Below are 16,361 nucleotides of genomic sequence, written 5' to 3' on the forward strand. Positions count from 1 at the left end.
CTTGTTGTTAGTTCTGTATGTTTGGTATATTCTAGTTCCCAGGCACCTTTTTGTTTTGAGGCTTTCTGTTACTGATTCAGACTAGTTATTTTTATTTTCTTCAGATTTATAAGTCACTTGATAGGTCATATATGTCAGAACACTTATCCTTTTCTCTGTATTTTTCAATTTATTGACATGCAAGCTTTCAAATCATTCCTGTTAACAACTTATAATTCTGTGGTATTAATTGCAATATCTTGTTTTCCAATCCTAAATTTTGTTTATTTGGGTCTTCACTTTTTTGTGTTGTTCGGTTTAGCTAAAGGGTTGTTGATTTTGTTTATTCTTTCAAAGAACAAGCTCTGTATTTTAATCTTCTTTTGTACTCCTGTAGACTCTATTTCATTTATTTCTGCTCTGGTCCTTATCAATTCTGTGACTGGGGTCACATGCATGCTCATGATACATGTGTGAAGATCAGAGGACAAACCTGGGTATGGGTCCTTACGTCTTTGCCTCTCACTTTGAGATGGGGTCTCTTTGCTGCGGGTGCTGCATCAGCAAGGCTTACATATTTCCTGTATCCAGTTCAGATCTTGCCATAGGAACACTGAGATTAAACGTGCGCATATGTATCTGGCTTCATATGGGTTTCAGGAATTCAGACTCACGGCCTCATGCTTGTATGGAAAGCGTGTTACTCGAAGAGCCATCTCCAATCCCCCTTCATTTCATCTGACTGCTTCTGGGTTTGGTTTGCTCTGGCTTTCCTAAGCAACTATGACTGTTTACCTGGACATTTTTAAAGTTCTTCCATAAGTTCTCAACACTACAAAATGCTTAGTACTGCTCTTGCTGTACCCATAGATTTGGTGATACCATGTTTCCTTTTTTATTTATTTCAAGGATCTTGAATTATTTTCCTTCGGACTTCAGTGATCCATTTGGTCATCACGAGTGTCATGTGACTGGCATGGTGGCACACCCGTCTTTAATCCCAGCTCTTGGAAGGCAGAAGCAGACAGATATCTGTGATTCTGGGCAAGCCTAGGCTACATAGTAAGTTCCAGCCTAGCTAGGACTAGAGAGTGAGACCTGGTCTCAGAAAAAGAAAAGAACTAAAGTGTCTAGTTAGGCTTTCATGTATTTCTGAGATTTCTAGTTTCTCTTATGAACTTCTACTTTGATTCCATTGTGATGAGAAAAACAACAAGCTATGATTTCAGATTCTTAAAAACCCATTCTGGGTACTCGTGAGAAGAACATGCAATGGAATGTTGTGCAAACGTCCACTGAGTCCACTTGATTTGCAGTGTAGTGTACTATGGATGCTTGTTGCTCTTCTTGTGTAGATGATCTATTTATTGATGAGATCAGAGTATTAATATTCCCACTATTATTATACCACAGGCTATATCTCCTTTTAGGCCTAATAGTGTTTGCTGTCTAAAACTCAGCAAGCCAACGAGAGGGATATAGTCTTGATGAAATGCTACCATTATTACTTGGTGACCCTTATGTCTTCTGTGTTTGTCTTAAGTTCTGCTTTCTCATATATAGTTATGGCTGTTTCTGTTTGTTGTAGTATTCCGCTTGTCTGTAATCATTTTTCTATCCTCAGTCTGTGTGTCTTGGCTGGAAGAGATGTTCTTGTTCTGTAGATAATTGTTGGGTATTGCTTTTTAAACTATTTAACCAGTCCATATCTTTCACTGAGATAACTACTAATGACTTCATTTACATTAAATTTGTTATCTAAAGGTATAGATATATTCCTGCCATTTTACTGAATAGTCTTGATTCTTTTCTTACTTGTGGACTGATAATTTGCTTTATTAATAATGTACGATGGTTTCTATTTTGTTTTGTGTTTATCTTTTGGGTAGCTCTTCTTTGGGTAAGTTATACTTTCCAAGCTATCAAGCTATCTCCCTTCCCCTTCCGGATTCAGGCGGCGCCCAAACACCATTTGTAAGGCTCTTTTGTACACCCTTATGTCTGCTTACCTTGGAAAGTCTTTATTACTTATTTGCTTTTGAAGAGTAGTAGCCTTGGCACATGTACAGTAGCTTAAATTGACAACTGTTTTCTTACTCAGGACTGGATAGAGGCCAACCATCCGGTAATAGTGGAAATGTGGCGACAAGTTGATAAGGGAGTCAAGATGACAAGGTGTGGACTTGTGAAGATTAATCTTCATTGACAAGTTTACTGAATGACCTTGGAGGCACACCTCCGACTGTCTATGAGGTGTTTCTAGAGAGGTGTAATGGAGGAAAGACCTAATCATAATGGGGCAGCACTATGCGATGGGCGAGGGTCCTGGTCAAATAAAAAGGAGAAAACAAGTTGAGATGTGACATTCATATCTGCTTTCTGACTGTGGTGTCACCTCAAACTCCTGTCACTATGCCTTCCTGGCCATGGTTGACTGTATCCCTTCCAACTACAAACCAAAGGAAACTCTCTTCCATTAAAAAAGGGGTTTTATGTGTGTGACTCGCGTTACCGTCTCGCCAGCAAGAACGACGCTGCACACACAGGATCCTTCTGCAGTAAAGCTTTAATGCGTCTTAAGAGGGAGAGCATAAGCTTACGACAAGTAAAATGGAGACCCCAAACAGCAGAAACCCATCCCTTATATAGGAAACTGTTCTCCGCTTAGGATGTGTCAGTCCCTGATTGGCTGTTACTCATCAGGTGATATGACGCCACGGGAGAGGCAGAGCACAACAAGTGGAAAGTTCCTTCGCACATGCGCAGATTACTTGTTTACCAGTTTGGGACACAGGATGTCAGCACCATCTTGTAATGGCGAATGTGAGTGCGGCCTCTCACATATGTGTAGAAGCATTTTGCCTATATGTGCAGCACGTGTGTGCTAGTACCCTGGGAGGTCAAAAGAGGGCATTGGACTCTTGAAAAGGGATCTATAGATGGTGTGAACCACCATGTAGGTACTGGGAACTGAACCTGGACCTTCTGAGAGGGCAACAGTGCTCTTAACCACTGAGCGGCTTCTCCAGCCCCAAATCTTTCTTTTTATGTTGCTCTTGTAGGTATTTTATCATAGCAACAAGAAAACTAACGTGCATGCTTTCCTGGCCTATAGGCTTTCTCTGAGAAACCCACTATCACTTTAGTGGGGTTTTCCTCGGCACTTTTCTTGAGGGCTTTGGAGCCCATCCTCCTTGTCTATTTGGCCCACTATGGCAAGGGTCTTTCCTGGTCACAGGTTTACTTGGGGCTTTATAAGGCTGCTGTGCATAGATGCTCTGTGGTTTTTCAAGATAAAGGAAGTTGTCTGCTATTATCTAATTTAATAGACTAAGTTTTTACTCCTAATTCCCTTCCCTTTAGGCAGGCCAGTAATAGATTTTGGTCATTTAATGTAACAGTGCCCTGAGAACTTGGGAGTTCTCCCTTCATTTCCTCGGCCCCCCCTCCCCTTTAGAATATGAAAATTGGAAAGTCTCATAAAGCTCCAACAGTCTTTTGCTCCATCTAATCTGTGGGCAAAGCTTTCAACTAAAGTTTTCACTGACTCACAAAACTCTTTATTTCCAAGACTAGATCATTTTTCAAAATCTCTATTTTGTTGCTGAATTTCCCACTCATAGCCTGCATTTTCTTCCTCACCACATTTAACTATTTATCTATAATCTCTGGAATCTTATCGGGCTCCTTCAAAGTCATTATTTTAGTTTATCAGGCATTTGGGCGATTTAGGTTCCGTTGGGACCGATTTCTAGAGAGAGAGTTAACATCTTTGGGATGTGCACTCATACCTGGAGATGTCACATTTCTCTTGTTCCTATGGTGATATCTGAACTCCGGGTAGGAGGGCTATCTCTGCCATTTGTATGGGAAGGACCTCTGCTTTTACTTGCTCTGCAAGCACTTTAGCTCGGAGGAATGTTGTGGACCCTGCCACAGTCCATCCCTGACTCCTTTCTGGGACATTCTGTAGTTTAAAAGCTGGGAGAAGAGTGATGAAGAAAACATCTGGTCATCATTCCAACTCACGCATACACAGCTGCCCAGTGCTCCTATAACTGCCCAAATTCAGAGAAGTGCCTTCTCAAGATAGTGCCTACAGCCCACTGAGGACGTTCCTGCGCAGACCTCAAGTTACATGTACAGTTGGCCTGCCCCCTGGGAGGGTTGTGAGTTTCTATGACAACAGTTTTCAGGAAGCCTTTTCCTCCATATCCCTGCAGAGGAGCGTCCACTGGTGGGGTGTGGGTGGTGGGCACTGGGGTGTTTCACTTTTTCACTACCGTTTTCTCTTAGGTTCCTGGATCTCGCGATTGACATCCAGCTAGACACCTGTTGTTTGGTTCTTCCTGGAGGAAAGGTTGAGTGCTGGGTACCTCTGTTCAGATAGTTCGCCATCTCTTCTTGAGATAATTTAAAAGAATTCCAACCTTCAGATGCATGATCATGTAAAAAGTTGTGAAGTTATTTTCCCTTTCTTTACTTTCTTTTGCCTTGCTAGTTGTGCTCCAGACAATTTCTTTCTGATATTTTTTAGAGGCAGAAGTAAATAAACCTGGATTGTGGTAACATAATTAGCCCTTTGCAATAAAGAGTCCAAGGCATCTAGAGAGATAAATGGGCTTATAAATATGCCAGAATTCATGAATTTGAAACCAGGCTATGTCATTTTCTCCTTTTTGCACTTCAGGATCTAAAAGACAACACAGATATCCAGGGAAAAGCTGGAGATCTCCACTCAGTGGGAGAATAAATTTTTACCCAGCATGCATGAGGTCCTGGGTTCAGCAGTGTGTGTGTGTGTGTGTGTAGGTAGGGAGTAGGAGACCAGAAAGTCAGAAAGTCAGGAGTCTGAGATTTTTGGCCTAATGTTGCCACCAAGAGGAGTGTGGGCTGAGGTGATAGCTCAGTGGGCTAACAAGTACTTAATCTAGAAGCACGAGGAGCTGGGTTTGGTCTCCCAGCATCCATTGTAAAGCTTGGCATGACTGTACATGTGACACCAGCCGTGCAGTTAGAGCAGTAACCACAGCTGGATCCTGAGTGCTTTGCTGACCAAGAGCTTAGCTGAAATGGTGAGCTTCCAGGCTTCCACTTTGGGAGACTCAGGCTAAGACTGAAGATGACAGAGAAAGGTATTTGCTTTCTTGTTTTGGTCCCCACATGTGTGGGCATAGGGACACACTACACATACACACACTGAGAGATAGAGACAAAGAGGGGAGGGGAGGGGAGGGAGGGAGGAAGGGAGGGAGACAAAAAGAAACTGTAGTAATGTCAGAAGCCTCAGAGTTGTTTCTATTGAAAAATGAAAAATTGGTAAGATATATGGATTCTCTATAATTGAAAATTGAGCAGCTAAAGGTTTTAAAAACAGTATGCTAACACATCACTTTCTAAAATACGTCTGATTTGTATATTTATTTGAAATCACTGTGGCATATCAATACTAATGTATTGCTTTTAATAATGCTCAGATATTTTATTTTACATATTATAAATCAGTAGCATTTAACCTTAGGGGAAAAAGAGAGACGTATATGAAGCAGAGCAGCTGTTTCTATTTACTGCTAACAAATGCAACCCACCTCCAACTACACGAAGAATTCACTGTCATTGCTTTGAACCGTTTATTGTAATAGCCTTTTAAGTATGAAGCAGATATAAAACGTAAGATCACTAAAGTGTTCCAATAAACAGGGGAAACTGCTTGGTTTTAATTAAAGTACTCTTTGGGGAGCTCTACTATAGGCTTAGAGATAGCGTTCATTTCAAGTCACACATGGTGCTCCATAGCTGCAGTCCAGCCTTGAAAAATCACTTTTATGAGCAACCACTTCTTACCATACGTAACTTACTTCATCTGATATAGTCATCATCCTGTCAGGGAAGTGCATGTGTGACACATGGGAGGGAACAGGAAAGAGGGATCGTGGCCCACTCATTAGTTTCTCAGAAACACAGAAATGAGAAAGGAGAGCTGAACAAAACCCTCTGCTAATTATTTCTATCTCTATTATCTCCTTTTTTTTTTCTGGTTTTTTGAAACAAGGTTTCTCTGTGTAGCCTTGGCTGTCCTGGGCTCACTTGTAGACCAGGCTGGCCTCGAACTCACAAAGATCCACCTGCCTCTGTCTCCCAAGGGCTGGGGTTAAAGACGTGTGCCACCACGGCCGGCTCCTATCTCCTTTCTTACTGTGATCCCTTTTCCTCCTTTTCTACTTATGGTGACATAAAATACATCAGAACACTTCACTGTAGCACAATACAACCAATGCTAGTGAGACCTTATGTGAACTTATGAGTCTTCTAGTACCACTGCCATCAAAATGACGTCTAAAATGTAGTCCTGGCCTTCAAAGAAGTCATGTCTACAACTATGGGGATACCTAGGAAGCAGGACACAGGGAATAATTCAGGAGGATCGATATTATGGTCTGAATGAGTCTGTCCCCTCTCTCCTGTCACTCCCTCTCTCCTCCCTACAGGCACGCCTTTCTCTTTATCTCCCTCCCCCTCCCTGCTGTTCCAAATAAATCTAAGTTTATATATAACTTTGTCTCGCATTAACTCATTCCATTACACCTTTCAATGAGAAATATTCCCAATAGTCTCATATCGGAACACTTGGTCCCCAGTTGGTGGCACTGTGTGTGGAGGCAGGGGCTGACAGGAGCACGGGAGCACTTATGCTACTGGGAGGCATTTTGAGGTTAAAGTCCGGGCCTCCACTTCCTCCTGTTTTCTCTGTTTCCTGTGTGGCCATCTGGCCTCATGTCCCTACTGCTGTGCCTCTGCTGCCATGACAAACTATACCCCTCCGAACCCTGAGCCCAAACAAATCATTTCTTGTCTTTTCTCGGGGTTTCTGTTGCATCACAGAAAAGCAGCTAACGCATTCTACACTCTGCTCTGCCCTTAGACAATAGCTGAGCTACAAAAGGTGTGAGAGTAAACCCAGGTAGGATAAAAACTTGAACCAGCAACATGAGACTATGTGAGGAATTCAGCACCAGGCTGGCTACATGGTTACAGTGAGAAGAGGAATAGAGCGAGCTACAGAGGGAGAGTTAGCTAGGATGAGCCCCCAGAAAAGCCTCCGACGCCCAGAGACAACCAATTCCGTGGATGGAGCTCAGACTGCAGCAAATTCTGACAGGCCCAGGCTGCCCCAGACCAACTTTTATAACTTTTAAGGTAAAGTAGATGTCCAGTTACCTTAAATAGAGTGTGAATGTGATCAAAATTTACAACATCATTTTCAGCTACTTAGGTCTTAGTACCCAAGTTTACAGAGATGGTTGAACTATACCTGTGGGCTTCCACTTTCTGGTGGAGCACTGGCATCCTACATTCATCTAACACATTACAACGGTGTTCATCTCCAAATATATGCAAGACCTGAAAGTGGAAAGTTAAGCTGTTGTTTCTGAAGTAACAGAAGTAATACAGACCCATTTAAAAAGCAATTTTAAACATTCTTCGCTACTTTGAACATTCTTTCACCTAGCTCTGGAACTTTCTTTATATGAATGGAATTCTAAATGTGAATGTTACCATCTCACCCCCTTTGAGAGGTCTTTGTCTTCGCTCTTTCCCCTCCCTGCTGCCAAAGCACACAAAGCCACACAGGGAAAACTAAAGGAGTTCAAAGATTGAGGGGAACAGGAGGGATCACATGTGGGGAGGATGGCAGGAAGAAAGAACTACAGTCAGTGGGAAGCATCTCTAAAACTAGCTAGAAATCCAGGACAATGGAAACTCCCAGTAATCTACAAGGTGACCCTGGCTAAGACTTCTAGCAAGAGGGGAGACGGAACATGAAATGGCCACCTCCTGTAACCATGCAAGACTTCCAACAGAGGCCTGGGGATACCAACCCAGGCACAAGACCTTCGAGCCACAATTGTCCTTGTCTACAAGAAGCGCAGGGATAAAGAGGGAGCAGAAAGTGAGGGGATGGCCAAGCAATGACTGGACTACTTTGAGTCCCACGCCATGAGAGAGAAAGCCCACCCCATACACTACTACTAATCTTCTTCTGTACTTGCAAATAGGAGGCTAGCATAATTGTCCTCTGATTGGCTTTACCCTGCAGCAGATGAAAACAGATACAGAGACCCACAGCCAAACATTAGGCAGAGCTTGGGGAATCCGGGGGGCGGGGGGGAGGGCGGAGGGTGAGAGGTTAAGGACATCACAAGAAAACTTAGAGAATCAACCTGGGCGCATAAAGACTTACAGAGAACTGGCATGGGACGGACCTAGGCCCCTTATATATATGTAACAAGTGTATAGCTTGGTCTTCATATGGGACCTCTAGCCACAGGAATAGAGGCTGCCCTGACTCTGTAGCCTGCCTTTGGATCCCTTTTCCATAACTGTACAGCCTTGTCTAGCCTCAATAAAACAAGATGTGCCCAGTCTTACTACAATTGGATATGCCAAGGAAGGTTGATATCCATGGGAGGTTTCTCCTTCTCTGATGAGAGAGGGGGACATAGGAGGAGGGTAGTTGAGAGGGGGCAACTGGGAGGAAAGGAAGGCGGGGAAGCTTTGATCAGACAGAAAAGTATATAAGTAAATTAATTAATGAAAAAAAGGAAACAAAAGAAGCTACCATCTATGGATTGCTACAGGTTAAGTACTATGTTAAATCGCTATAAATAATGCGTAGTTCAACTCACTCTGCTGCAATCTACTGTAATATCTGGGCAGTATCTTTTACAAATGGGGCCAAAACAGTTCAAAGTTTAACCATAGCCTCATCAGAATCCAGAATGCTCAGGCTCTTAAATACCCCACGTTCTGGTTGTAGGTGGAGACCTTGCTGTACAGAAGTAAGATGAGCACTGTGAGATAAATGCCATCAAAGGTACCTAAGCACTACCATCAAACGCTCAACAAAAGATTCTAAAGTATTTCAAGCTACACAGTAAAATGCCCATTATTAGGAGCTAGAGAGATGGATCATCAGTTAAGAGAGGGCACTGCTCTTGCAGAGGACCCACGTTCAATTCCCAGCACCCATGTCTGATGGCTCATGAACTGCCTGTAACTCCAGCTTCAGGAGACCCAATGTTCCCAGCCTTCAGGGCATCCACCTTCATGTGCACATGCACACACAAATACATTTATTTTTAAAGACCCACAAGTAATGGAAAACTTCTCAAAATCAAGAACTATAAAGCTATGATATTTCTGCATAGTGGAATTTTCCCTGTATGTCATACTTGCCAACTTAATCAAATAAATGCCATATTATGTACTGATAAAGAGCACACTCATAAGAGTTATATGTGAGATATATATATATATATATAAATGTCTCATTAATGAAGATATTAAACACAGCTACACATTATATTAATAAGACTATGTAAATCTAATAACATTGTTAGTTGTTTCAAATTATATTTATTAAAATTAACTATCAGAATAAATATAAAATTCAGTGAGACAGAAAGAGATACAAATCAGTGGAGACAGTCTCCTGATTAAAAAGAGACAGACAGGTAGACAGACAGACGACAGACAGAACAATATGTCACAACACTGAACAATCATTCCCCTGAAAGTAGACAAAAGAAAAAGAGAGCATTTAGGAGATGTGTACTTACTACGTGATCCTAAATGATGCCATTGAGGGAAAGAAGGCAAAGGGCAGCCAAAAGTAGCAGAGAACAAAGCTCTGTTAATAACATGGAGTTTTAAGTTTCCTGTTGTGTCCCCTGGGGACTTCTCTATCTGTGGTCCCACACTTGGTTTGGTCACCTGGACCCTGTTGGTACCAAGACTGTAATATGAGCTCTATAGCTACCAGTGGGTAGCCACCCAGCTTCCACACTGCAGCAGGAAAGCTCACTTCTCTCTTTGTCCATGCCAACCTTGTCTTTCTAGAAGAGGATCCCGAGTCAACAGTGATGTAAGCTTCAAAGGCAAAACTGTTTTCGGTCTCCCTTCAGGAATTTCCTAGGCAGCTTAAAATGCTTCAGATGAGTAATTCAAGTACTAAATATCACTGTACTCTCATCTAGGATAAACACCTTCAGCAAAGTAGCGGGATACAAAATTAACTTTAAAAAAAATCACTAGCCCTACTGAATACAAATGACAAAGGGGCTGAGAAAGGAATTAGGGAAACTATACTCTTTACAATAGCCAAAAATAATATAAAGTATCTTGGTGTAACTCTCACCATGCATGCAAATGAACAACTTGTATGAAAAAAACTTCAAGTCTCTGAAGAAAGAAACTGAAGAAGATATCAGAAGATGGAAAGATCTCCCATGCTCATGGATTGGGAGGATCAATAAAAATGGCCGTGTTGCCAAAATCAATCTACACATTCAATGCAATTGCCATCAAAAATCCTATACAACTCTTTACAGACCTTGAAAGATCAATTCCCAACATCATAAAGAAAAACAAAAAATCCAGAATAGCTAAAACAATCCTGTACATTAAAGATCTTCTGGAGGAATCTCATACCTGATCTCAAACTGTACTACAGAGTAATAGTAATAAAAAACAACATGGTACTGGCATAGAAATAGGCTGGTTGATCAGTGGAATCGAAGACCCAGAAGTACACCCACAAACCTATGGACACTTGATTTTTGACAAAGAAGCCGAAACCATACAATAGAAAAAAGGTAGCATCTAACTGGACGTCCACATGTAGAAAATGCAAATAGACCCATATTTATCACCCTTCACAAACCTCAAGTCCAAGTTGATTAAAGACCTCAACATAAAACCAGACACACCAAATCTGTTCGAAGAAAAAGTGGGGAAGAGCCTCGAGCTCACCACCAACAGCTCAGGGTCTAAAGTCAACCATTAATAAATGGGACCTCATAAAACTGGAAAGCTTTTGTAAGGCAAAGGACACTGTCAACAGAACAAAACAACAGCCTACAGACTGGGAAAAGATCTTCACAAGCCCTACATTCAACAAAGGGCTAATATCCAAACTATATAAAGAAACTCAAGAAATAAACACCACCAAACCAAATAATCCAATTAAAAATGGGGTACAGAGTTAAACAGAGAATTCTCAACAGAGGAATATCAGATGGCTGAGAAACACTTAAAGAAATGCTTAATGTTCTTGGTTATCAGGGAAATGGAAATCAAAATGACTCTGAGATTCCATCTTACACCTATCAGAATGGCTAAGATAAAAAATTCAAGTGGTAACACATGCTGGCGAGGATGTGGAGGAAGGGGAACACTCCTCCATTGCTGGTGTGAGGGCAAACTTATACAACCACTTAGGAAATCAATCTGGCACTTTCTCAGAAAATTGGGAATAGTACTACCACAAGAGCCAGCTATATATGCCACTCCTGAGCATATCCCCAAAAGATGCTCCACCATACAACAAGGACATTTGCCCAACTATGTTCATAGCAGCTTTATTCATAAGAGCTAGAACCTGGAAACAACCTAGATGTCCTTCAACTGAAGAATAGATACAGAAACTAAAGTACATATATGCAATGGAATGCTATTGACCTATCAAAACCAAGGAAATCATTAACTTTGCAGGTAAATGGATATAACCAGAAACAATCATCCTGAGTGAGGTAACCCAGACCCAGAAAGACATGCACGGTATATACTCACTTATAAGTGGATATTAGCCCAGGATAGATGTCCTCTGAGAGATTCCACCCAATGGGGGATCAGGACAGATACTGGGACTTGCAGCTGGACTCTGGGTGAAGAGCTACAAGTTGTATGAAAGAGCTGGGGGATAGAAGGATTGGAGGTGACTGGGGGAGGTTGTCAGGAGCTCCACAAGGAGACTATTGAGTCTGGCGGATCTGGACTCAGGGGGGCCTGCACAAACTGATGCACTAACCAAGTCCATTGCAAGCAGAGAACCTAGATCTCTCTGTTCAGATATAGCCAATGGACAGCTCATTCCCCACGTGGAGAAGTGAGGGGAGAGCAGGGGACTGCCTCTGCCATGAACTCTGGTGCCTGAGATTTGATTACTGCCCCTTGGTGAAGAGGCCCAGTGGGAACACAGAGGAGGGGGATGCAGGCTATCCAGATGAGACCTGATAGGCTGCGGTCAGTTGGTGGGGGAAGAGGACCCCACCTGTCAGAGGTCTAGGGGAGAGGAACAGGGTAAAGAGGGAGGGAGGGTGGGAACATGAACATGGAGCGAGGGGATTACAATCAGGATGTAATATGAATGAACTGTAATAAATAGATAAATAAATAAATAAATAAATAAAATTGCCAAGGGCACTCATCACAAAGCCTTCTGCTTCTAGCTGGGATTGCATTGTGGATGACAGGACTAGGGATTCCTTGTGGTTGAGGTGCTCCCTCCTTGCCTTAGTGATATCAGGAGAAACCTCTGTGCTGAGAGCTGGGTTTATGCCTATACACATCCCTCCAATGTGTCCACAAGCAGTCATAGCTATGTAAAGTCTTCTGGTGCTAATCTCAACACGTCGTCTGCGTGTAAGGGGAAAAAAAGAATTCTTCCAAATATATACGTATGTATCATTTTTCTCTTGCTGGTATTTTATTTTCATTTTGTACAAATATCTAGGTTATGTAAACGGTGCTAAAAATAATTTAAAGAAAAAAAGCCAAATTAAGAGATGAGAAAAGACCTTTCACAAACATGTTTAACAAGTAAAGCATATGGCATCTGATTTATATACCTGTCACATGTGTTATCTAAAACTTCTTCATGAAACCTATTTTAAGGCATGCAAATTTAATACATTGAAAGTCAGTATGCAAAGCACCTTAAAGTGCTCTCTGTACTAATGCATGTAACAAAGTATACTGATTATGCAAGTACATTTAATTGGATATAATTAAAATAATGAGATTTAAATACTGATGATTTTAAAAAGAAAAAAATAGAAGGTGAGGTGAGACATGAGCTGCATTCAAGACGATAAAAAGCTGCACCACTCCAGTGCTACTGTAGTGTATATCACTTGCTCACAGAGCGCTGATGCTGGCCACTTCCCCCGACTGCAGACAGGTGCTTTACAGACGGATGCACTTGGTAACAGAAAAGAGTTCACAGAAGGAAAAGAGGGTTTCATTAAATAACATAATACTTCACGTTTGGATAGCATCTCTTTTTATAAGAAACCTGGGAGTGCGACAGCGACCATTATGCTCTTCAAAGGAAGTCATCAAAATGACCAGAAAGATAAGAAAGCAAATTTCCCACAATGACCTGTGCTTGGTTAAATGGACACAATCTTGAGAGCTCTCACCAGTGTCACTGTGACCCAAAGATGTCAAGTCCAGGTATTCTCTCAACCGTGGTGGCTTTCGAGAGGCTAGTATATGAAAGGAACAGGTGCATATCTACAGGCTGTAGGCGCTTTGCGGGGAGGGCGGGGTTTAGGGTTTCAAAGGAACTACTGTTCCTGACATGGCTGAGGAAAAACAGGCACAGAGTCAATGGCAGGGAGGGACCTGGAACTTTCATTAAATTTCTTTTCTAACTCTTTCGGCTGCTTCACTAAGTACAAAGTAGAAAAGGTCATATAAGCGGAACTTTCATTAAGTTAGCCTGAGGGTAAATCTTTGTTTGGTAGGATGTTCCAATTTTCTATAATATAGTAAAGGAAAAGGGAGCACTGAAGTCGACACGGCCCTAAAAATTCTTAAGAAAACAGAGAAACACTGTCGTCAATTAACTACGACAATAATGCATGGTTCATATTACCACTTAGGGAGGGAGAACGGTGATAGGCATGCAGGCGTCATGGCCAACGCCATGCAGTTGGGTGTGGGTAACACAAGAGAAAGCATCTGCAATGAGCATAAATCCCAGGCTGAATTCCAGGTCAAAACCAGTACCATCTATTCAGACATAGTTTCAGCGTCAGACTAGTACAGCACAGAATCAAAGGGTGCTGAAGCTGTAAGGGACCTCTCTCTTTTTAAACCCAGGTTTCCTTCTTACCTTTGTCAGATCCTAAATACAAGCGATGTCTCCAGTAGCAGAGGGCTAGTGTATACAGCCATGTAGCAATGGCGTCCTCTAAGGCCTGTGGGCCGAGAATCTTAACCCCTCCAAAGAGCACGTCATGTCTGCCACATGCGCTTTCACAGCACTGTCAACCCACATACTGAGAAAGCACTGGCTGAGCTGACTGAAAACAAAGAAATAATGTCAGTTCACTGGCAACATAAGGGTCCAAAATGCCTCTCAGAATGCATCGAGATAATGACAGAATCGGGACAGAGAAAAGAGCCAATGCTGCCCAACAGTCTCTGCTAGAATGAATGCAATTTTTGTCAAAAAAAAAAAAATATAATACTCTAAAACCATTCAGTGCGATTGACGGCATGGAATAGAGCCAAAGTGGATGTCTATTTTAAGATGCAGTTAGATCTCTGCCAACAGCGTAGGCTCAGGGTGCTCCTTCTGAGTAGGAGGCGTCTACACCTCAGACGGATGGCCTCCAGCACCCCACAGTACAGTTTGGAAAATAACAAAAAGGAAAAAAAGTTTTACAAAACGGTTGTTTAGTCGAGTCAGTTGGGCACAGTTTGTCTCCCAAGTTGGCTTTCCATTCGGAGGTAGCCAGGCACTGTCGCTGCACACTGGGCTGCACTGGAGGGGATGGCGCTTAGTCAGGCAGGTGGGGTTAGCAGGATCTCGGTTGCTGGCATGACTACAGGAGAAACAGCCTTCTCTGGAGATGGTTTTCAGTGGAACAGCTCTCTTTATTAGAAGGAACAAGCCTTGGGGAGTGGTTAGGGGTTTGGGGCTGAGTGTACATCATTTGCTGGGGCCTGGTGTGCTGGGAATGCTTCATTTGCATGAAGAGGAATTCCAGGTGTTTGCTGGACATGGCCTCCTGAGGGGAGAGGAAGTTTAACCTAAAACCTGGCCACCAGGCTTACCTGACCACCTCAAGGGCAGCAGAGATGGGAGTCAAAGGCTGATGGTGTGCTGGGGCAGCAGGCCCAGCGCAGGGAGGAAGCAGTTCTACCCCCTGCCAGTCTCAGAACAAGATTTTCAAGATTTTCAGGGTTTGGACACAACTTGACCTCACTCTTGCTCCAGACTAGCTCCCTTGGTCACAGGGCTTTGCTGGCCCCACAATAGTTACACTAAAATACTTTGGAAAATTACAACTAATACCAAAAGTTATGCAAATCAAAATGACATTTGTTTAAAAAAAAAAAAAAAGCAGGGGAGTCTTATGGGCTGACACAGAACTGTGGGATGATACCCTCACTGAAAAACACAAGACAGATTCTGCTGCTGTACTGCTAAATACATGTGTTGATGCAGTGAAAACTCTGCTTGAGCCCTGCAACATTCTGTAGCCGTCTTAGCCATAAAAGCAAGATTTTGAATGATGTAGTTTTGATGTTGAAAGAAGAAAGAGGCCCACACAGGAACCAAAGTAAAGAATTGACAGACAGGTTAAGTTCTTGATTTTAAAAAACGATTAATATGAAAACCAATAATAACAAAAAAATGAACAAATCTTTTATTTCTTTCAAAGTAGTAAAGCAGAAGCTGCCCAGCAAGAAAGCCTTTCCATCTGGGACTCTGAATACACTGTTGTGGGAAGGCCCTGAAGAGGCGCAAGACTTCGCACCTTCATCTTGTACTGAGATTGAAAGGAAGGATTTTCTGCATATCACTATATGTGTGTAGTCAGAAAAACGCCAGGATTGCAAGTAAGGCCGCATGGGATGGTGATACAGAGCACAGGTCCTCGTCATAAACTAAGCATCTGAACCCTGGCTTCAGGGGTTCACAGGACTGCATGCACTGACCAGTCTCTTAATCCTTTAGACTTTAGCATAATCAGTGAGTGACTCAGTGGCTAATGGTTATGACCTACTGAACAGCTTATAACTTTGTATGTATTAAGCTAAATAAGCAAAGTATCCAGAATAATAATAATGTAACTCCTAGATATATCATGTAAACAAGTAAAAGCGATTGCTACTTCGCGTTAATTTTCTTAATTAGCATCTATGACCCACCTGTAAAGTGTCCTTACTCTCACCCCAAGTCTATGATCTACCCGAAGTCTCCCAGAATGTCGATGCAGATATGTCCACATCCTTTCTTATACGTCACATTCCCCAGAGACCTTGCTCTTCTGCCATAGTAACACTTGTTGAAATGTAAATGGATCTTTGGATGTCAGAGCACAATGTATGAGGACAGAGACTGGACTCTGCCACTCTTTAGTCCATGATCAGCTTGCCCACTCACCCACATTTCAGAACCTACGTGGGTCAGGCCCTATGGTAAGTGCTAGAATGACATGCTGAATCTAACAGGAAAATACGGTCTTCATGGACCCCAAAACTCTACCTTTCTAGATAGTAATTATGCCCCTTTATAGTTTAAA

At 42.3% G+C, this 16,361-nt stretch overlaps 1 protein-coding gene across 2 annotated transcripts in view; it reads right to left on the bottom strand.

Annotated features, from left to right (window-relative positions):
* Cfap20dc (CFAP20 domain containing) overlaps positions 1–16,361 on the bottom strand; it is a 261,651-nt gene that overhangs the window by 229,871 nt on the left and 15,419 nt on the right. The gene's annotated exons all lie outside the window — the stretch shown is intronic.

The sequence above is a fragment of the Acomys russatus genome, chromosome 3 (assembly GCF_903995435.1).
Source record: "Acomys russatus chromosome 3, mAcoRus1.1, whole genome shotgun sequence".
NCBI lineage: Eukaryota > Metazoa > Chordata > Mammalia > Rodentia > Muridae > Acomys > Acomys russatus.